We start from the raw sequence: 25,224 nt of genomic DNA on the forward strand, positions 1-25,224 counted from the left end.
TACAAACACTCACTGGCTTACTTCAAATTTAGATTTGAAACTTGGCTGTTGTCTGTATGGTTACCACTAGCTCACAATTATGTCAAACTACTTTATATTTTTCAACAGACAACATAGGCAAGTTTCAAATCTAAATTTGAAAGTGATTCCTTGAGTGTTTGTAACTGTTGTTCACCAGAACTTGGCGGCATCCTTTCATATAGCAACTTGCGCGGTACTTCATTCATAGAGTTTCTAAGCAGGGGGTAGGGGGATTCATTCTCGAGATTTAAAAAAAAAATTGCATCGTGTTCCAATGTTATTCTGATGACAGCAAAATTACTTACTCGACATTAGAGTAAAATACTTCCCCATTTTTTTTATTCCCCCCAATATTTTTCTCGATGGCACAACTTGCGCCATTCATTCCTCCTGTGGGCGGCCCTTCTCTCTTAAAACGAACCAACCTTTCCTTTCATACGGATACTTGCGCGGTACTTCATTCATCGAGTGTCGAAGCAGGGGGTACGGGGGTTCACCTCGGAAAATTTTTGAAAATTAGCTTCTCAAAATCGTGTTTTAATGCTATTCCGACAGTAAAATTGCTAGTTCGAAAGTAGAGTAAAATCCCCCCAAAATTTTTCTCAATGGCGCAGATTGCGCCATACATCCCCCCTGTGGGCAGCCCTGCTTAGTATTATTCCAATTCATTCGGGTAAAATTTATTATGTGTATTACATCTTATGGCTGCGTCTTTTACGCTGAGTGAGAATAATGACAAATAAAGTATTAAATATATCCAAGCTTTGAGCGACATATATACTTTTCAGTTCCGTTCAGCACCCAGGTTATATACGAAGTGGACTTACAGCTTGAATCGATTCGAAACACATGGGCTCCCATCGAGAATACAACCCGAATTTTCTGTGCACATGGCGATTATGTTTATAATCTGTACGTAGGAGCTTAGGATCCTATATCGAGTAGGGTTACTTCTGAAGAAGGAATCCAGCTATCACATGTATAACTTACACATTTGCTAACATTTATTCTAATCACTATAAATGTATGTGTGTGTATGTGTGTATGATCCAACATAACTATCGAATGCTTGGAACAATTTTAACCAAACTTGTAACACATATTACTTACAGTCGGAAAAACAATACTGTGAGAGTAAGATGACCCTGCGCACCTAGAATGAACGGGTGTGGTGTTGACATTTAACAATGATCAAAAACGACCGACGAACAGTGTTGTTTTCACTGTTTTGTGGTTCACTGGGATGAATCGTGCCCCTCCCATTGCTGTTTAAATACAATTTCAACCCTCATTGGCACTAAAGGAAGGAGGTGAAATAGTGACATCTTAAAATGATAGGAAACGACCGATATTAGTATTGAATCAATAGTTTCAGCGTCGCTAAGTTAATTGGTGGCAGTCTCGATGCCATTTTAATGCAAATTCGCTTCCTAGTAGAGGTTACATCCTCTAACACTTCTGAAGGAAGTGGGAGGCAGAAAGATACAAATTACAGTGAAACTTGTCTATGTTGGCCACTATCGTTTCTATTGAAAAATGACCAACTTAGGCATTGAAAAATGGCACATTCTAATTTTGTAGTTCTTGTATAGTATCGTCTACCTCTTGTTAATGAGCTACAAGTGTTTCCCCCCAGAACAAAAGATGTTTTGAGAAAATCTTAAGAGAATTCATATCTCAAAACCTCTACTACTTTTCAACAAGCCTTCAGGTGCCAATTGATGACAAATGAGATGCTTAACTTTAACCTTGAGAATTTGCCGGAATTACTAAAGCTCCTACTGATGAAAGGAGCCGATATAGCTAATGGTTTTACCAAAACAGACCAGGTAAACAAATACGTACAACCATTTCCTGAATTCCTGTACATGCTTTTTCTTATTCACATCTTCCTTCACTATACCTTTATCAGGTTAGTGCTCTGGCCATTGACCTCCAAGAACAAATCGTGGGAATCCATGCTTCTTTGTCTCCAGTCATAAATATAGAACATCTGCCTCTCATATGAGAATACGAAAGAGTTCGAAAAATAACAAAACGGTATTTTGCGTGGCCAAGATATGCAGGTAAATTTATCATGATCATCAGAGGTAAACATTGCGGCCAACTTCCAAGATAGACAGGTGGCCAACTTACGGAGTAATAAGTAAAGAATGTCTTATGGGAAAATGCAGGTTCAAGACGAACCAGGCCAAGATGAGCAGGTGGTCAACTTAGAGAGGTGACCAAGTTGACAAGTTTTACTGTATCTAAAATAAAAGATGCTAGTGTCGAATCCATAGTTTTCGAGTTTGCTTAAATAAATAATAACACTTCGGATACCATTTAAGTTCAAGTTCAGCGATCATTAGAAAAAAATATCACTTTCTACGATAAAATAGGTGAAAAACCGAATCCCATTTCAAACGTAATTTTGAAGTTGAATCGTATGTTTTGCAATTCATTTGCAGCAATGATTTTCAAAAATAGCTAAAAACAATGTTTAGGGAGAAGAAAGGCTTTGAAAACTCGTGAATTAGTGGTTCTGAAAACGAATGAATACCACTAACTTGTAAGTCTGACTTTGAAATAGTTAGGTCCCGTTTCGCAACAATGTATTTGCTTCCAACAATGGTTACAAGTAAAATATCGAGTTTCCACAAATACTGCTCTCTAGATGACTTTACTTGGAATGGTATTGGAAACAATCATTGCCTTCTACGATAAAATGGGAATCTCTTTAAATTGTAAAATTGTAGTTTAGTATTTTTTTTTTTTTCAATTCTTTTGCAAGCTACGAAGTTCGTTGAGTGAGAAGAAATGCAATGAAAACTCGTGAATTACTGTATAGTACAGTCTAATTACATAAAAAATGGGCCAAACCTAGATATCTAGAATAAAAAGATGGCACCTTCTGGAATTTCTTCGTTATCTCTTCCTTATTAACCTATAGAAAATACCAAAAAAATCCAGTTGTGGGTTTTCCGCCATTTTGAATAAGTAGTCTGCCATCTTGGATTTCTCACATGCACTTACTATTTACCACATAACTTCTAAACTAATTAACGTAAAAGAATCATTCTGTTTTATTATACTTCTAATATTATAGGCAATGTAACAAGTTATTATCACTTTTCTCTGAGTAACCATTTTTGCATAACTTCAGGATAAAATGAAAAATTGGGAAATATATTAGGGGACGTATTCTTTTGATTGCCTTACAACTCAACAAATCAGAAATATGGTAAAAAGTGCTCGAATAAAAGTTGTTGAAATTTCATAAGCTTTAAAACGATGTGTATATATTGTCGCTATATACAATGTCAGAGATGCGCAATGAAGCTTCAAACGTCACCGAACTGCGCACAATTTCTGTAGAAACATATGAATGAATCATTTAACATGAAGAAAAAGAGAGACCATTTAGTGATTTGAGACGGCTTTTCATTGCAATTTCCGGTAAGCATTAACAGTTTTGGAAGTGTGGCTAGTTTAATAAATAGTTCGTAAACAGTGGCGTTGGCAGGGGGTGCGCAAGAACTCTGAAAGCAGACTTTCGCACTATCTTTCTGTATGTAAACCTATGTGTCAATTGAAATTAGTGTTTGAGATAAACGTTTTAAAAAGATGCAATCTATTGGAATATGTTTTACTGATGTTGTTATCCCGAAAAAAAATCCAGTAGCGGGTTTTCCACCTTTATGAATAAATAGCTTTGGTTCAGAGCAATTATGACAAAAATCGATCAAACTTAAAGATTTTTTTTTAAAAAAATATTAAATCTGTTAGAATATGTTATATATACAGGGATTGGACAAAAATCTGAAACATTTGTAAATGTGTGAAAATCATACGTACTTAAAATGGTGTGGGGCCTCCTTTTGCGTTCAAACCAGCTTGGATCTGACGTGGAATGGACGTATACAGTTTCTGAATCGTGGTGTGTAGAATTTGTTCCATTATTCCTCCAAAACATATTCGAGTTCCTTAAGGGATGCTGGTGGAGGGTAATGATACCGAACACGCCTTTCTAACTCAGACCACAATGGCTCAATGATGTTCAGATCTGGTGATTGTGAGACCCAGGGGAGGTGTGATAGCTCCTCGTCATACTCCTCCAACCATGATTTCACCGTTTTTGTAGCGTGACAGGGTGCCAAATCATCTTGGAAGATGCCATCACCATCAGGGAACAATATTTGAGCCATGGGTAGAACCTGGTTCCCCAAAATGGCCTCATATGCCTTAGCATTCATCATTCCATGCAGGGCTATCACTGCTCATACTCTAACAGAACCACCCCCATGCTTTACAGTTGGGAGCAGACAGTCTGTATCATAGGCCTGCAACGGTGTACTCCATACGTAAACACGACCGATTGTTGGAAACAAGGTGAAGGTCGATTCATCGGACCACATTACGTGTTTCCACTGCTCATGAGTCCACGCCTTGTCGTCATTGCACAACTGGATAAGCCTCTTCGCATTTACTGCTGTGACCAGGTGTTTGGCGATAGCGGTCCTGCCATGAATTTTCATTTTATGAAGTTCCCGTCGCACTGTTTTTGATGAAACCGGTTCTGTAGGCTGGAATTTAGTTCAGACGCAATTTTTATTGCAGTGGTTTTCTTTTTAGCTGCTACAATCCGTTTTAGTGCCCTCCGGTCCCTATCTGACAGGATTGTCTTTCGACCACTGTTGTGCTTTTCAGACGTCGTTTGCCCATGAATTGTGTATGCCCTCGTGATATTGGACACAGAGCCTTTAGATACCCTCACAATGTTCACCACTGTTGCCACTGAAGCTCCAACCAGGCGGACACCAACGATCATGCCTCTCTGGAAGTCGGTCAGGTCGCCCATTTTACCGCTCCACTTTCACACCATGACACTCACAGGTAAACTGGTTCCTGCTGACGGAAGAGGAAGGTCCACACGACACATTGAAAACAAAAAACGATCGGCAACCGGAACACATGTTGTACAGTTGTAACGTGCCTCTATGGGCACCGTTCTGGGCAGCTGGTCATAAGATCCAGGACAACTATATAAAGATTTTTGGGGGTTTGAGTTGTTAGACATATATTTTCCTTCTTAAGAAAAAAGCTGATATGTCAGCAAAGATATAGAGCATTTATCTATGGATCTAAAAAATACTATTAAATATATATATATATATATATATATATATATATATATATATATATATATATATATATATATATATATATATATATATATATATAACCATATATTAATAACGCTTTAACGAACTTCCCTAGTTTTATTTATTTCTAGGTTATTAATAGGAGGATCTTTGTTTTTAACAGAAAATCATCAACTATCAAAAAATTTATGAAAGTACACATTAAATATTATTACAATTATATGTTAACTAATATTATATGTTAATTAATATTATATTTTAACTAATAGGAAATATCTTTGAATATAATATCCTTTTATATAACCCACCACGTGTTTAAATAGGTCAAACAAGGTATAAAAACTGACATTACTATATTATTTATGATATTATAAGTCATAGAAAACTTATTTCTTGTTGAATTCCTCCTAAATTCATATAGAATTTATAACAATAAAATATATCTCATATCTGGATACCTTATGTATTAATTATTAGAATTTATATGAGAAAAGTTTAACACTCACCATTCCTCGATCACACTGAAAATACCCATTAAATTCCTCCAGGAGAACTATTTCTCAATATCGCCTCTTAATTCCCGCATATAATTATACACCAATATATATATATATATATATATATATATATATATATATATATATATATATATATATATATATATATATATATATATATATAAATGATAATATAATATAACACTAGAATAAATTTCGAAAAAAACATTAACACTTTTAAGCAATTCTCAAATTAGATCACTTTAACTATTGTACAATAACGATTTTCCGATAATGTTGAAATTTATGATATAGCAGTAGTATGAATTCGACGTTGCCCAGTTCTACATTTCGTTCCGAATGGCCGCTTAGGTAACCTGCAGCTCATTCGAAACTCAGTAATTCCAAAGTTTTCCACTTGAGGCGCTACATAAGCCAAGTGTTCGGAAGTTTTACATAACCTCTAGGATAACATTATGCTTTTTTTAAATAACCAAAATAAAGTGTGATAAAGCTATCACACGTAACAAATATCGCCCTCCCGGCTATAAAAAGTTGAGGCAACTTTTTATTTAATTGTTTTATCCATATTTAGATATTCCACTTCGATCTTAATTATGAATAGATAGAGCTAGTTATTCTTAGTAGGTTAAAATAATACCTTACTTTTACACTACACTACCCTTACTACTAATTCTAACCAACCATCTCACTCACTAAATTCACTACATACAAAATAAAAATTTAAACGAAACTAAAGAAAAAAAATCCCCCCAAAATTCTAACACACCACTTACAATCTATCAACTACTCCCATTAGTTAAAATTAAATAGTTATCACTAAAGTTTTCTATCTATTCATAAATTTTTACAATGTTTACTCATAAGATATTTTCAAAATACCCTTTTATACCTTATATTCTAATATGAACTTCAGCAGGTAACAATATTCTATGATTTCTTACATATTTTTAATTACAAAAATATTTTATTATTATCCATTGTACTCATCCGATTTAGCACCATGATTTTCAATCAATCTTTTGAAGCTCCAATACATCTGGTTTTGCTAGGTTTCCATAAAATCTCCATGTTGGACATTGGACAATTACAATCTTATACAAACAATTCTCATTACATAGACACAAGCACATCCAGATCTGGAATACCTTGTAATTCTGGGTTGGCCTCTAGTACATTTGGATCCACCCTCAACGGACAATCTATTTGCTCCTTTTGGATGTTGGTACTTCTTTCAATAGAAGGATCAACTGCCCTGGCAACACTGCAAATCCTATAGACTGGACCATTGAGATTCCCCTCTCTCTCCGACACCATTATTGTCTGAATAGTTGCCTTTCCTTCAGTGTCAGACTCACGCAAAAATAGTTTTGAAGTTTTTCGGACTGCTTCACTGCAAAATAAATCACACACACGAGTTTCCGGTTTCAAATTAGGGGGGTGTTTAAAGTAAATTTTAATGGTACATGAGCACCCTCCAATGGGAGAAACAACTTATTGTTTACTAAGTCGATGTTGGCTTTTAGATTTTTAAGTTCATTTATGCCCACTATGAAAACTGGTTCTAAGTCATTCACTAAGAAAATCTACATTCGGTATACACGGTATTTAAACTTAATTGGAATGATCACACACTGATCTAATGCTAACTTTTGTTTATCAACCCCAACTCCTATGAATTTTTCATTTATTATCTTAACCGGGTATTTTAACTGCTTATTCCAATCAATTAACATTTGCTTATTAATTAGTGATGCCGTAGAACATGTGTCCAATCCACCTCTTATATTTTGACCCAACACAAAAGCATCCACCAACGCCGCAGTCAAAATTCCCAAGGAATTGGCTTTTTTATTTTCACTATTATTTCTATCAGCACTAATTTTAGTTTCGAAATGCGAAAATCTTTTGTCTCCTATCTCTCCTTGTTGCGATTCCTGACAAAATCTATTTTATTTTCTTCTAAATAGCGATTTTTTGCTTTTATTACCGTTACCTCCAAAGCCGCCACTGAAACCAAAGTCTCCGCGCTGTAGGTCACGCGTGTTACCTTCTTTCACTCTCGCATTCACTGGATTCGATTTTTGTACCATTTCTTGTTGTTCTAAAGGTACTCCTTTACATCCATTACTACTACCTCCCCCAGGGGATCGATTCCAGTACCCCTCCATAAGAGTCAACACTTCATCTGGATTCTTCATTTGAGTGATTAATCCCCCACTATTATTACTTTCACTTTTTTGAAACTCGGACCACCTCAACCTCGACCGATTACTATTACCTGCAAAGCGTCTTTCTTTCAATAATTTTTATCTCAACAGGAATTTCTTTCTAACATAAAGAACAATTTCGAATTGATGTCACTTCTGACGAAATATCTCGAGAAATCTGATTGTACCGTACATCAATCACCTGGAGATACAGACAGATTAGTTGTGTTAATCGTAACAAATCTTGCAAAATCTGGCCCGTCAGTAATAGTGGGAGAAGATTCACATATTTTGGTCATGATGATAGCACTCACAACAGCTAAAACTTGCATGTTTATTCCTCGCTCAAAGCCACCACATAAAATATACGTAGTACCAGATTTCAGAGAGCATTGAGAGATGTGGCGAACTGTATTTTATTTCTGCATGCCCTCACTTGTTATGATACAACTTCTGCTCCACACAGTAAAGGGAAAAAAGTTGTGTTCAAAATACTGTGAAAAAATAAAGAACTGCGTCGAGAAATGGATGTTTTCAACAACCCATCATCATCTGCTGATGATGTGGCAGCTGCTGGAGAAAAAATGTTCTTAGCGATATATAGACGTGCAGAGAAAGAAAATCTGGATTGCACAAGATACTATATGAACAAAAAGATTGTATCCAAACAATGCATTAGTGACACTTTCAACTTAGCGATACTATATCCAATAACAGCTGGTGCAAATCAGCATAGTCTCCATGTATTCTATCAAGTTCAGCAGTGGAAAAATCAAAAGATATCTCCAACTGAATGGGCTGGAGAATATGTGGTGATTGCCTTCTTTCTGTAACAACATTTTAACAACCTGTTCCAGAAGATTTGTTAAAGTTTATAGCATGCAACTGCCAGGCGAACTGCGGAAACAATTGTGGGTGCAAAAGAAGAGAGATAGATTGTACGTCATTTTGTGGGTAGAGTACTGGACACAGATGTGGTAATAGCACTACTGGAATTGAAGGTGCAGATGAAGGAAGTGATGATGAAGCTATCACCAAAACCAACTTCTTTGGAAGCTAACGAAAACTGTGGACACGAAAACTGTGACAAAACGCCATCGAGAAAAGCAAGTCTCAAAGTACACTGGTATATTAACTTTTGTGTAAGTTCATTTATCATCGCAAGGCTTTTTACGGTGCCATATACACTGATCAGCAGTTGAATTAGAGACAGCAGGACAGGACAGTTGCAGAAACCGCCCTGCGGATGCTTCACCTGTGCATGTGAATGAAATGCATCGCAAGGGTACTGCTGCCGTGTACTTCCTCTCTCGGTATCCGCGTCAGTGCAGAGTGCTATGGGTAAGGCGAAGGACCTGAGTGCACTTGACCGTGGTCAAATCGTAAGGACCAGATGACTGGGTGGCTCGATTTCGGAAGTGGCTGCGGCACTCGGATATTCAAAGGCATCTGTGTCAAGGGTGTATAATGAGTACCTGGCTTCCGGTAAAGTCGTACTCACACAAACAAACTGCCGCGGTCAGGGACGTGTCGACGACAGGGGTAGACGCAGAGTGGCACGCATCGTAACAGGCGATAGACGGGTCACAGTGAGTCAAATCACGGAGAGGTTCGATGCAAGACAACAACGCCATGTCAGTAGCCACACAATTCGCAACCACCTGCTCGCCATGCGGTACAGAATACATCGACCCACGCGAGTATCCCTTCTAACAGCACAACACACGTCTAGTATGGGCAAAGGAACCCTGCCTCTGGACCGTGGAAATGTGGGAAAAGATTGCCTGGACATATTCACACTGGTAAATGTGCGTCGCCAATCGCAAGAGGAAATGCATGCATCGTGACAGCAGGGAACTGTGCAGGCCGGTGCTGGCGGTATTCTCATTTGGGACATGTTTATATGAACTGAAATAGGTCCTCTAACACGTGTAACACAGTTCCTCACAGGTACACACTATCGCGATATTCTGGAAGACCATGTCATGTCATTTGCTCGGCTGCTACATCCAGGTGGTAACCTCATTGTGCAGCAGGACAATGCGCCAGCCCACCGCTCTAGGACGGCAGCAAACGGGTTTGATGAGCACTCCTCTGATCTGGTAACACGATCATCTCTACCTCAATCCGACCTAACACATTTGGGACGGCATGAAACAACGCCTTCGGCTGTTGACCCTCTTCCAACTAGCCTACAAGCTCTGTGGGAGACTTTGCAGCAGATATGGATTGAGATTCCACAACAACACTTCAGGCGGCTCGTGGAGTCCATGCCGCGGCGGGTAGTCTCCGTTATGAAAGCGAAAGGTAGTGTAGCACGCTATTAGGTAGGTGTCTATAATTCAACTAGTGATCAGTGTACATTGTCTTCTTTTTTATAACTACAATACTTTTAAGTTTAGCAGTTTAATAGACGTGCAGAAGAATCTAAGCACAATTATAATAGCTAGTACGTATAGTGAAATAGTGAAAATCATGAAACACGAAATGATACCATTTGCTGTAAATCGGATACAAAATACATCTCAAACAATTCCGGTGAGTATATTTTCCTTCGTTTTTAATAATTAATTCCTTGTTTAAATCGCCCTTTTTTATTTTTTTCTAAATTTATGTTTTCAAGCGTTAATAGATAAAACTTTAAGGTACACTGAACTTTTGGTAACATCAATGCGGAGAAAGTGATCACTTATTATATAACCTATAATATTAGAAATATAATAAAGAATGATACTTTTACAATGATTATTTTTGGGATTTTTGGCTCCGAGTGATTATTTTTGGGAGCCATAAGGCAAAAACTACGTGCTGGGGAAAATTTCAAGATGGCGTACTGCTTATTTAAAATAGGAAACCAGCAACTAGAGTTTTGGGACTGTTTTAGTATAATATCAATACATAGAACGTATTCTAACAGGTTTAATCTTTTAAAAAAGCTTAAAGATTGTGATCGATTTTAGTCACAATTGCACTGGACTAAGGCTATTTATTCAAAAAGGTGGAAAACCCGCTACTGGATATTTTTTGCGGGATAACAACATCAGTAAAACATATTCCAATAGATTTAATCTTCTTTTTAAAACATTTATCTCAAACACTTAATTTCAATTGAAACATAGGTCTACATACAGAAAGATAGTGCGAAAGTCTACTCTCAGAGTCCTTGCGTACCTCCTGCCGACGCCACTGTTTACGAACTATTTATTAAACTAGCCACACTTCCAAAACTGTTAATGCTTACCGGAAATTGCAATGAAAAGCCGTCTCAAATCACTACATGGTCTCTCTTTTTCTTCATGTTAAATGATTCATTCATATGTTTCTACAGAAATTATGCGCAGTTCGGTGACGTTTGAAGCTTCATTGCGCATATCTGACATTGTATGTAGCGACAATATATACACATCGTTTTAAAGCTTATAAAATTTCCAACAACTTTTATTCAAGCACTTTTTTCATATTTCTAATTTGTTGAGTTGTATGAGGCAATAAAAGAATATGTTCCCTAATAAATTTCCCAATTTTTCATTTTATCCTGAAGTTATGCAAAAATGGTTACTCAGAGAAAAGTGATAATAACTTGTTACATTGCCTATAATATTAGAAGTATAATAAAACAGAATGATTCTTTTACGTTAATTAGTTTAGAAGTTATGTGGTATATAGTAAGTGCATGTGAGAAATCCAAGATGGCAGACTACTTATTCAAAATGGCGGAAAACCCGCAACTGGATTTTTTTGGGATTTTCTAGAGGTTAATAAGGAAGAGATAACGAAGAAATTCCAGAAGGTCCCATCTTTTTATTCTGTCTACCTCAAACCTTATTTTGACTGCACTATGTAGTCGTTCTAACAATTTTGAAATCATTGTCTAAAGTAACTTACCGTCTAAGTCTGACTGTGTGATGTTTAGTTTAGTTTCGCAACAATATACCTGCTTTCAATAGTGGTTACAAAGAAAATATCAAAATTTTACAAATAGTCTACAGCTCCATAGGTATCTTCATAATGAGTGCGAAAACAATATAATAATAGTCTATTACTGACGGTGGTGCCATCCTTTGAGCTAGAATCATATTATTTCAAGGTCTAAAATAACCTTAATCCATAAAACACGTATTCTACTATCTTTGTTGTAACCATTTTCCCTCTCCACCCCCACAACCCACCCAAGACAAAATTGAATAAATCCAAACCTGTATTGGAAAGCAAGTCGTAAGGCTAGAGAGACAAAACCGCTACACATCTGGATGAGTTATTTAACTTCCCGAGAATCTAATTTGGTTTCTGGCCAAAATACGTATATGAATTCTATATACTATAGAGGTTATACTGCTGATTTTTAGAAATATTAAAAAAAGTCAATAATTAACAATTGTGCAAATAATCTTTAATTATCAAAAATATTCAACAAGAAACTAAACGCAATTTAGTTTTGTCAACTCTAAGTTGTGGATATGTAATATTTTTAGTTTTATTCAAAATTACCTTAACCACGAGGACACAATAGTCCTTCTTCTTTTTGTTACAAAAATGGCGTCAGCCAAAAGATAAAAAAATGACAAATAATTATAATTATTATGTATGAAAAATGTATGAACTAATATTCGGAATATTCACATAAATATATGTATATATTTTAAACTTATCTGCAATACATATATTACTGGCAAGACTCGATTATACTGTCACAAAACTATAAATAATTGATGAGCTATAAAAAATGAAGTTAACTCACCAGGCAATTATGTCAACTAAAGCAGCTGAGAAATTTTACATGGCGAGCCAGCAAAGCTCCCAGCATGCTCCAGTTGATAATAAGTGAGAAATTAAATTCGTAAAAACAAAACTACAATGCCGTAGTAAAAATAATAACCAAAGCAAGGGGACAATAACATAATAATAATAATAATAATAATAATAATAATAATAATAATAATAATAATAATAATAATAATAATAATAGTAATAATAATAATAATAATATTTTATAAATGACTAGATTCTGAATACATTACATATCACCCTCCTCCGTCTGAAAAAGTTCAGGTGATCAGGCTGAACTTTTTCAGGCCCAGAATGATACCAACCTTATTCAGAAAATAGATCATTAAAATATATAAACCATAAATACATATATATATAATATATAGTAAATGAAACAACTACCAAATATATACAAAAGAAATAAGTATTACCTATAGGTGATTTTGACGTTTTTGTGGCCACAAAAAACAAATTATAAAGTGCAATTAACACAACAAAACCAGCGAAACATATTTATATGTACATATTATATATCTAGTAGTCATGCCAGACCTTCTTAAACCTTAAGGATCATTAACATGCATCCGAGGTAAGTAGCGTTTTAATAACGATACATGATAAGGAAACTTCCTATTTTGAGATTCATTGAATAACAAAGCTGTATTTTTACTCAAAAACGACTCAATAACCACGGGCCCAACCCATAAGGGCGACAAGGATTTATTAATCGCATCTTTCTTAGACGACAGAATATGAGAGCGATACAGCACTTTATCCCCTTCTGAAAATGTTACTGGAGTTACTCGTTTATTATAAATACGTCTTCGTTCATTCCATACTTTTTCCATATTGTGAAATACCTTAGACCAAATATCCTTGGCATCTTGAGCCACAATATCGTTATCAGAAATATCCCACCTAGCCATTAAGGGATCAATGGGTTCTCTTCCCATATACAAACGAAACGGGCTAAATTTAAGTTCTGAATGAACTGCCGCATTAATGCCAAATTGCAATTCTTTCAAATAACTCGACCACTTGTCTTGTTTGTCATGAAAATAACTTCTGATAGCCGTTTTCAAAACCTGCACGTATCGTTCCACGGCGTTTCCACCAGGAAAATAAGGTGAACTACGTATGTGCTTAATACCTAAGCCATGCAGGAAAGACCTGAAGGTATAACTTGTGAAATAAGAAGCCCTGTCCGTAGTGAGAGAAAACGCGAAACCAAATTTACAAAAAATGTTATATAATTCGCGTGTAATAATAGTGCTATTGGCCTTCCGCAATGGAACTAAATGCAAAAAACGTGTACAGTTATCAAGTACCAATAACACATAAGAATAGCCAGAACTAGTGGGGAGAGGACCAGCTAAATCGGCAAATAGATGCCCATTAGGAATCTTATTATATTTAGATATTAATTCCCCTTGTGGTTTGGCTAGTCTAGGTTTCGAAATTTGGCACGTATGGCAAGTGGTTACAAAAGACTTGATATCAGCCATCATATTCGGCCAAGTGAAAAGCCTACGAATTTTACATAAAGTTTTAAAATAACCAATATGATTGCCCGTTAGCTGAAATTCGTGATAGTAACTCATGATCATATTTCTCAAACACAAAGGTAACAATATTTTATACTGAACATTACGAGCTTTAGTTCGCTGGTAAAGAATACCATTTTCTATTCTATAATCACCCAACTTATTTCCATTATTAGCCACTTGTTGATATATGTCTTTCGTATCAGATTCAGTTTTTTGATAATTCCTAATATCACCATAGGCTAGAGGCAAATCTCGCAAACTACATATAAAATTCTTAGCATAAACATCTTCATCCAGTGGTTCATCTAACACATCATACAAATTGGTGTCATATATACGGGTGAGAAAATCCGGTATTAAATTCTGTCCCGAGGTAATATGTTCAATTTTAAAATTGAACTCAAAAAGTCTTTGAATTATGTTACCATAACGAGATACTTTCCTAGGATTGCGTAACATATGTACCAAACTCATATTGTCAGTAAGGATAGTAAATTCATTTACCAAGAACTGCTGAAATCTAATCACCGCATTAAAAATACTAAGCAGTTCCAGTTCAAAAATTGTACGATTAGCGTCAGCCTCCTTTAAACGTTTAGAGTAGAAAGCAATAGGGAGCATTGAACCATCAGTTGTCTTTTGTGAGATTGTCGCAGCCAGGCATTTTAGAGATGCATCTGCCTGAAGATAAAATCTCTTATTAAAGTCAGGAACCTTTAGTATTATATTTTCTTCAAAAGCTTCCTTTATTCTTTTAAAGGCATCGACCTGCCTAGGCCCCCACTCAAATTTTTTCTTAGGAGATTTTAACTCCGTAATAGGAGACATTATTTCCGCATAATTAGGACAATGTTTCGCATAATACCCCAGAGCTCCCAATAATTTCTGAACCCCTCTTCTACAACGGGGGGGTGGCAATCGACGGATCGCCTCAATACGCTCAGGGAGTAATGAAACATTACCATCAGAAAACAAAAATCCCAAATACTGAATAGAAGTTTGAAACAGCTTACACTTTTGAGGCGAGACCGTTATCCCTCTAGAACGCAATCTAGAAAATACCTCAAGCAACAAATTCTTGTGAGATTCTACATCTGAAGAAGTTAGGACAATATCGTCAATATAGAAATCAACACCCTTTCCTTTTAGATCACCCAGCACATCATACAAAACACGAGTAATTGCTTGACTTCCTATCTTTATTCCCATAGGGATTCTATTCCACACATAGGTTTTCCCCTCAAAAGCAAAGGCCGTGTAGGCCCTACTACTTTCTGCAAGGACAATTTGATGAAAACTCCGCTTGGCATCAATATGTGATATTATCTTAGCGTTAGCTAGTGAAGCCATACACTCTTCTACATTAGGACAGATCATATTGTCACCCATTAAATGCTCATTTAATTTCGCGTAATTTAAAACTACTCTACCTTCACCTTTAGAATTTTTAACAATGAAACAAGGAGAACGGTAATCAGAATTCGCTTCTTGAATGACCCCATTACGCTTATATTCTTCTATAAATTTTCTCATCTCATTTCTGTGAGCTTTCGACAATGGATATTGTTTTTCACAAACAACTGTGTTATCCTTTAATTTTAAGTGATATTCAAAATTGGTAACCTTACCTATTTTGTCTGTAAGAACTTCCTTAAATTCATCACACATATATTGAACAAACGAGCTTAATGTAGGATTTGAAACAAGCAACTTTTTATCAACACCATTTATAATACTATTCATATTAACACTACTAGCCAAAGTGGCTGCGTTATCTAAACTACAACAGTACATTTCATATTCCACTGGTTGAATGTCTGGCACAAACAGGTGTATAGGAAAACAGCTGTTATTTTTCTTTTGTCTTTTTGTTGATAAACATTCATTTTTCGCTGGCAAATGATAAGCACTCGCTGAACGTGTGGACTCTCGATTCTCATAATTATTAATAGATAAAGACCTCACCTGCTGTTTTTGAATGTCAGTGGCGTATCTTACCGGGACATCCACCTCACTAGAAACGCCAGGAATCAGGTTCCCCTCAGATAGCCGAGAATGTGAATCCTTCCACTGTGCCCCAGCAACAGAATAAACAGATGTAGCCTTAGATCGACGTTCCTCTGCATTGTTAAACATTCGAACAGCGCAGGAAGTATCTGAGGTGACAGCATCCCCAAAAAGAGCGTGTATTGGGTGCCCTTCATCGACAGACTTCCTGCAAGTAGAATCAAAAGCACCAGTATCCATTTTGGAAAAAGATCCAGGGGAGGTTGGGGGGAGTTGACTTGTTATTCCCGTAAGTAGGGGAATAGACAGTTGATAGCGTTGAAGTTTTAAAGATTTACTCTTAAAGTCCATGTAGCACTGAGCATCATTCAAAAATTCCAAACCCAATAAAACAGGAAATTCAAGTTCTGGATAGACAAATGAACGCACACTAATAAGTTTGTTTTGTATTTTAAAACTGAATCGTACACACTTGTCTAACACAAGTTCGGTATTATTAACTGCCTTTCCTTTAAATGTTTTAGGAATAATTTTTAAGTTCATTTTTGTTTTCAAAAACTGAAACACCTCATTATTTATTAAATTGATTGAAGATGCTGAGTCTATACAAGCATGATATTGTTTACTAAACAGCTTAATTAACACATAAACACCTCTATTAGTCTCTTGTGAAATGGTACTGAAGCGTCCCTGGCCTTCAGTATTATACGAATGTCCTTTTGTGTTCATAGAATTAAAGGAAGACGAAGGCAAGCGCGCAGCACTATTTTTATTGTGAAAAGTTCTACCACCTTTTGGAGAAAAATAATGCCCCGATCTAGATTTATGAAACGAGGGGGAAGCACTATCAGTAGCAGTTCTCGTAGAGGACGATGTGGGTTGAAACGAATTATTGAATTGCAGAGAATAAAGTTCATGCTTCATATACTGTTCCAATAATTGTTCAAAGTCTCTCATGGATTTAGGCATTCCAGCATAGAATAATTTCTCCCTAACACTGGGAGTAACACCCGAAGCAATTGCACGCAATATACTTTCTTCACCCACTGTAAGATCTAAAATTTTTACACTAGTACACACCCTCTTTACATAATCCTTAATACGTTCACATGGACCTTGGGGACGATAAAAATTAGTAACCATAAGGTGATGTTGAGCACAGTCAGAAATTAACTGCCGAACAACGTGCCTACATACAGGGTCCCAAGCGCTAGCTAAAGAACACGCTTCAGTAAAAATATCACTAAGAGGATTTCTCATCCTGGATCTCACTGCCAACATTAAACATTCGAAAGGAAAAATGTCCAACTCGTCCAATTCACTCAATTGGACTAAAAAGGTATACAATTGGTCGGGCACTGTACCATCGCACATCGGAAGTTGATTCACATACATATCAATAAGCTTCAATTGTACATTTTGTTCTAATTTGCTATGAGGGATTGAACCCGAACTCTCATTCATATGAGGTAGCGTTTGTCCACCTTCCATATGTTTACTAGTCCCACTATCACCTCCTGACACAAAATCGGTTTGAGTAACTTGTGACTTCGCCTCGGGTTTTGAACCCCATACCTTTCCGGAACGAGTAAGGTGCAAGTCCTTATCTTCTTCAGATTCTGACATTATGAATTATTACAAATATTTGTTGACAAAACAAATAAATGAAGTTTGTAAGACCTTAACAGAATATAGCTGTCCCTTTTTTTTTCCTATTAAATAATAGCACGTACCTGTATTCGTAAGTTCAAGGCTACACACCAGCAATCTACACTTGTTGTTTATAATCCAATTGATAACACGAAAGACAGACAGGTTTCCTTCACTATCAAGCAAATACAAGTAATAGCAAAGACTACATGCCCCCGAGCTCCTTCGATTAAAGGCCAGAAACAAAAACATACGAGAGTGAGTTGACATAATCTATTATATGTAACCATTTTCCCTCTCCACCCCCACAACCCACCCAAGACAAAATTGAATAAATCCAAACCTGTATTGGAAAGCAAGTCGTAAGGCTAGAGAGACAAAACCGCTACACATCTGGATGAGTTATTTAACTTCCCGAGAATCTAATTTGGTTTCTGGCCAAAATACGTATATGAATTCTATATACTATAGAGGTTATACTGCTGATTTTTAGAAATATTAAAAAAAGTCAATAATTAACAATTGTGCAAATAATCTTTAATTATCAAAAATATTCAACAAGAAACTAAACGCAATTTAGTTTTGTCAACTCTAAGTTGTGGATATGTAATATTTTTAGTTTTATTCAAAATTACCTTAACCACGAGGACACAATAGTCCTTCTTCTTTTTGTTACAAAAATGGCGTCAGCCAAAAGATAAAAAAATGACAAATAATTATAATTATTATGTATGAAAAATGTATGAACTAATATTCGGAATATTCACATAAATATATGTATATATTTTAAACTTATCTGCAATACATATATTACTGGCAAGACTCGATTATACTGTCACAAAACTATAAATAATTGATGAGCTATAAAAAATGAAGTTAACTCACCAGGCAATTATGTCAACTAAAGCAGCTGAGAAATTTTACATGGCGAGCCAGCAAAGCTCCCAGCATCCTCCAGTTGATAATAAGTGAGAAATTAAATTCGTAAAAACAAAACTACAATGCCGTAGTAAAAATAATAACCAAAGCAAGGGGACAATAACATAATAATAATAATAATAATAATAATAATAATAATAATAATAATAATAATAATAATAATAATAATAATAATAATAATAATAATAGTAATAATAATAATAATAATATTTTATAAATGACTAGATTCTGAATACATTACATTGTTCACAGCCAAACCCACCGTCGCTAATGCACCTGACGTGTCCCTGCGCAGCCTATCAGCTCCGTCCTACCCTTGCACTGGTTAGATCGCAATCCTGCTTTTACTAGCACAGGTTGGTTCGTGATTTTTGCACTACCGTTTTCACAGCATATGTCCGGACCTGTATTTATACCCATAAAGGCTAAGTTCTTCTAAATTAAATCTCTACCCAGGAATGCAACTCTTCCCACAAGAATTAATTTTCCAAGTACCAGTACTACGAGAGCATTTCCGAATGAAAAAAAAAAAAAAAACTACACAAATAATCAATTCAGGTATGGTTACTTTCACTGGGATAGCGCCACAACTTGTTATAAACTTTTGAAAATATATACTTATAAAAATTTCATCTAATAGAAAAAGTGGCATTTTGAATATCATTAACATGTACTCCGAATGGAATATATATATATATATATATATATATATATATATATATATATATGCGATATTTTAGTAAAATTATTATCTGTATAAAATACTAAACAATATTAACATGATTCGGCATGTGAAACTCGAGATATTTTTGTTGAAACTAAAGGCATAAAAAGACGTATCGCCAATCTTTCCCAGAATATATAACAACTTTTAAACAATTGTAATCTGAAACAGTTGTAAGTCAGTAGGTGACAGGTTTCTGTCTGCGCCCTTGTATTACTGGGAATGACTTATTAAATGAGTATGATGCTTACATTGCCTTTCCTGTTTTAAAGCCGTAATTTTTCCATATGAACTATTTTATATATGTGTCTAGCTTGTCGATATTCCAAGCGTCGTTTTCTTCAAACATGACGAAATGCATTTAACAAAACTGTTATGTGTAATTTGTCTTCTTTCCCCAAATGTATTATCCGAAATGTGCTTTACGGAAGATGATGGTCAACGCATTCCTTTTACATGTCCGCGGTATAATGAGGATAATGGCTTTAAATACTGTTGTACTGACTATGATGGCATAGGTTACTGTTGCAACAAAGATACTGCCAGTTATATTTACAAATTTATTTCAGATGTAGAGGATCAATTTCTTCTACCATTTCTCGGGTTCGTAGCAATGGTCGTTGTTGGTTTATTGGTGTTTATAGTTTATTATCTCATTGTGTCTAAATTTGGAGGGGAAAAAGAAGCAGAGGATGAAGAAGATGGGAATGAGGAATCTTTTAGTGATGCTGTAGCTGCTTATATAAAACAGGAAGAGTCTCACAGAAGAGAGGATAACGATGCTGAAATTATAGAAAACAATAATACTTGAATTTTAGAGGTACTCATATTGTAGGTCGTAATATTCCTTGGATAGTACAAGTTTGAGGTGTCGTTATTGTCTTTTAATGTTCATGTAGTTAGACGTGATATGAGTTAGTTCCGTGTTTATAGATTGTGGGTGCAGTTCCAGTTTAGGCAAACATACTAACATTTATGATATATTTATTTCTTTCATCAGGAATTTCACCCTTAGTAGAAAGTGTGGCCTATGTTTAGCACAAGAGGTCCAGCTCAGTTTTCTAAGAAATGTTATAATTTTGGTAATTTCTGTTCACATTAGCTTAGTTTACGTTAGGTTAGGTTAGTTTAATTTTATGTTATATTATGTTAGTGTAGGGGTCCAGGCTTGTGTATAGCCCGCTCCCCCCAGTTCTTTGTCACTGGAACTGGAAGAGTCACTACTACTACTTATATCGAGAACAAAACCCAACTAACCCCTGCGGGGCTTCTAACCCGTTCCTACTACTACTACTACTATTGGTACTACCTACTACTACTACTACTGTTGCTACTAACTACTACTACTACTACTACTACCGCTACTACTAGTTATACTAAAACTTCCTTACCACAACATTTACATCTTAAATGTTTATAACATGCGATTCCGATTCATTATGAACTAGTATGAATCGTTAGAATCACTATGATTCGTTAAAAATCACTGGGGGGAGCGGGCTATACTCAATCCGGGGTCCACATAATTTTCCAAAAAAATGATAGAATTCCGCTTATTTCTACTAATAATAGGTTAGTTTAGGTTGGTTTAGGTTAGCTTAGGTTAGTTTAGTTTAGGTTAGGTTAGATTTAGTTACGTTACAGTTTTGTCTAAGTACTTGCACCATCCATTTCTCCTGTAAATGTTGTGTTTTTTACGTGCTTCTGGACCCCTTCTGCTAAACATACTCCGAAAATGTTTCTTAAGGAAGGAGTAGCATTTCTGAGTGCAGATTCGTTTTAGAAAGCTTTTAGCCGTTATGGGTATTTTATTTTCATTTATTTATTTATTTAAAGAAAGAAAGAAGAAAATTAATATATTGGGTATATCCAATATATTAAAGAATATACATAAAAATACATAAACATATTAAATTATAAAATAACAATATACAAAATATTAATGGAATAAAATAAAAGAATAAGAAAAATAACTGCTACAGAAATTAACAAGTAAATTTTCTACTTGTAAGTGCTATTACTTCTCTAAAGAAAATCGGACTTCCTAGATTCCCTTTAATAGTAGAGTTTAACGTACCCGATATTCAGAGATGATAGGACTTCGGACTTCCAGAAGTAATGTCTATCTTCCGGTGTCGGGTAACTTAATTCAATGCACTTATTTCTATATTGCGAATTTTTTTGTATTTTTTATGCAAATACAACGTGTGAAAATATGCCATAAAAACAACAGAGCGAAAAACACAAACAAATCTGTTCTAGGTAACCACTAAAAATGCAAATGCTACCTAATCGAGTCAGGGTAGTAGCAAGCCAGGAGCCCACACGGTAGGGCGGAATTGCGTCTGTAGGGAGCAGGGCCGTCAGCGACTGTGAACAAACTCATAAACCAAGATAGTGGGAAAACTTTTTATGCATAAAACTCATGTCTTACGTGTGACACAGATTTGCAACTTCTGTGATTACGTCCAATATGTTTGTACGTCTGATCATTCTCATGGTACTTCACTTGATCATGGGTTACTTTTGGGGTATTACGAATTAAAGAACTAACTTTACATTTCGTATTTCTACCTTACTATACATGTGAGAAGTAAGATCCCAATATATTTTGAGTCTTCTTAACGTAATGAATTTGTCTTCTTAAACGTAATTCCTTTCCTTAATTTACAAATCTGTGTACCTAAACGAGAACACATGGATGTCTCTGGCGTGTAAAATTTTGGGAAACAACTAGGACTAAAATCAACGCTTATAACACCAATTACATTTACAACAAAATTGTGAGATAAATAGAAAGCTAATTGAATTAAGAGCTAGCGGAAGCTGGTTTCTACTTTTGCCAGTATAATTAACCATAATACTCTTTCGTTACTGATAGATTGCTTGCTACATGTTTAGAAGATTTTTTCCCCATAAATTGTGCTCCTTAGAATACTTCGTCTTCATGTAGGAATTATAACATTAATCTACTAATGTTATATTTCTCCACCTGTCTTATTTTCCTACCAGGTCCTAAAAGCACTATTTATTCTCCAACAATGTCCTAACATCTTTTTAATTATTTCAAATTATATTCTTTTACCCTTACTATTCCTAATGCTCCTTATTCAACTAACATTTCAGTCAGTTAGGTTGTTTCATTACCGTCAACATACAATCTTCTAGAAACTCTTAAGTATAATCTTTTTGTTGTCTTTTCGTAAAGTTCGTTTCTTTCTATCACCCTTCATGTTTCTTAATGTATCATCCGAGGTTACTTTCGCACGATTACTCCTGACGCTTATTATTCGTTGGCATTGCAAGACACTGCAGCGGCAAGCCGAATGAAGGGTGATAGTTTCTCTCTTGGATAGAGTGACGGCCTATGCGTGTATGTAAACTTGTAGGTAAGCCGGAAAATCTAGTATGTTCTTATTCGTCCTATAGAACTCACTTGACTTCCTGGTGCTTGATAAGAGAGGGCCATTCTTCCCTTGTTTTCATTTAGGAAAGTCATACCTACATTCGCGACATAGTCAATTTTGTCCCTCGATCTTATCTGGACATTTTGTAGGACCCCATCATCAGGAGCATATTGAGCTTCCCATTACAGTGAGTTGAACCCAGTGTGTCCTACGCGCTTAAGCCTTCTGTTCGAGGCTATTAGGTTTCCGTACTCAAGGTACAGGCAGTTGACGGCAGTTAAATCTGATTCGAAATTTAATCTACGGTTACTTACGTCATTGAAGATAATAACTTATCATTAACCGAATTAAATAGGAGCCATTACTATGAAAAAAAAATCAACCGAAGGAGCTCATGTTCAATCACAATCACACATTTTCTGGTTGGAATTGTCACATTGTCATACATTTTCGCACTACTTTTTCAGCCTCTGATAGCATACGCAAATAAACACTCGAAAAAATACAATGGTCTTCCCTCTGGTCTAGTGGTTAGTACCCACGTCTTTGTTCTAAGGGTCACCTGCTTCGATTTCCCGAGGGAAAGCATTGGAATTTGATCTGATTACGGAGGTCTCATTTAACTTCGATGGTGAAAAGGGAAGTTAAACTTCAACAAACAACAACAAATAAAAATAAAGTGTTTAAAAATCTGCACCATTTTATTCGTTAGTGTTGTGGTTTCATTAATTCATATTTCCATTTGTTGTTTGTTTCTCTTTTTAGCTATGTACTTTTGTTCAGGGGGTGTTGATCTTCACATTCTTGCCCATTCTGATCCTCTATTGGGAGTATACTAATGAAATCGCTAGGGAAGTAGTGTTAGTTCTCCTCCTGAACCCTTCAGCATGGTGTTGCAGCGCTCATTCACTGTTTGCATTTTGAAAATGTTTTAACTAAACTCAGTTTTATGAGAAAAAAAAAATTCATTAAGCCTTAAGCAAATGCATCATTATGCGAACAATAGCAGGTGTGTGGGGATCATCATACACCACATATTTAGTATCACGTAGATTAGCAAACACATGAACACGATCATTTATAAATTATTAAGTAGACATAGTACATCTTAATAAACGTTGATAATTAATATGATACTTACAAGGTCCTTTCGTGAAGTGTCCTCTCGGGATTCGTGTAAAATTGATTCACATGCAGAGTACTCTGCGGTCCAATGTGTCTTGTACTAATTTCAGCGGCCTATACTGGTAATTTGCATATTTATGAGACTTCATGTATCCGGAGTGCAATCATAACCTACTATAACGCTCGGACACAAAAGTGCTTTTAGTTTCTTTAAATGTAACTGGACATGAAAGTGGGCATATGCAGAAGAATTTGGATCAAGTACTGCTTCTCTGACACATGTTACACACCCTGGCTGCCATCTTAGATCCAACATATTGGATTCAACTTTCGTTTTTCCAAATGGGAATAGTTGCAAGTGATACAACAAATGCATGTGCAATTTTCTCGGAAGTTCATGTGCAGTGAGTTTAATCTTATCTTGTACCGTTTGCAAGGTATTGCATGTTGAATGTCAGGCACTTCATGAATATTGAACCAAATAGAAACTTGTGCAGGGTCTTATGTGTATTGAGCTAATTCCTGCAACCCATATAGGGTAATATACATGCTTATGACACTTCATGAACCAATCCTGTAAGCATAAATACACACGACACTAAGCAAACTGGATAAATATCTAAAATGTCTAACGGAAAGATACGGCCACATTTGGGTGGAAACCTACCATTTTCGTATTGATTGTGTCTGTACGTCCAGAGAATATTTCGTCAATGATAAATCACGTAAAATGTTATATATATATATATATATATATATATATATATATATATATATATATATATATATATATATATATATATATATACGGTTTACACTGCACAACACAACTTTCTCTTTGCTTCAATATTATTAAAGTGTTTGACATTGAACGTGCAATACCTTGCAAACGATACAAGATGCGATAAAACTCACTACACCAACGAATTTCCGAAAAAATTGCACATGCATTTGATGTATCACTTGCACCTATTCCCATTTGAAAAAACGAAAGTTAAATCCAATATGGTGGATCTAAGATGGAAGCCGGGGTTTAACATGTGTCAGAGAAGCAGTACGTGATCCAAAGTCTTGCATATGCCCACATTCATGCCCAGTTAAATGTAAAGAAATTAAAAGTAATTTTGTGTCCGAGCGTTATAGTAGTTTATGATTGAATTCCGGA

The 25,224-nt window shown here is 35.6% G+C and overlaps 1 protein-coding gene across 1 annotated transcript in view; it reads left to right on the forward strand.

Moving 5' to 3' along the window:
- Window positions 1-19,637: 19,637 nt before the first annotated feature.
- Window positions 19,638-25,224, forward strand: part of LOC145679832 (putative glutamate receptor) — a 91,281-nt gene continuing 85,694 nt past the window's right edge. The window contains exon 1 of the mRNA XM_081750352.1: window positions 19,638-20,347. The gene's annotated coding sequence lies outside the window, so the exon portion shown is untranslated. The remainder of the gene's footprint in view (window positions 20,348-25,224) is intronic.

Source organism: Thermobia domestica, chromosome 2 (assembly GCF_964235325.1).
Source record: "Thermobia domestica chromosome 2, izTheDome1.hap1.1, whole genome shotgun sequence".
In the NCBI taxonomy this organism is placed as follows: Eukaryota; Metazoa; Arthropoda; class Insecta; order Zygentoma; family Lepismatidae; genus Thermobia; species Thermobia domestica.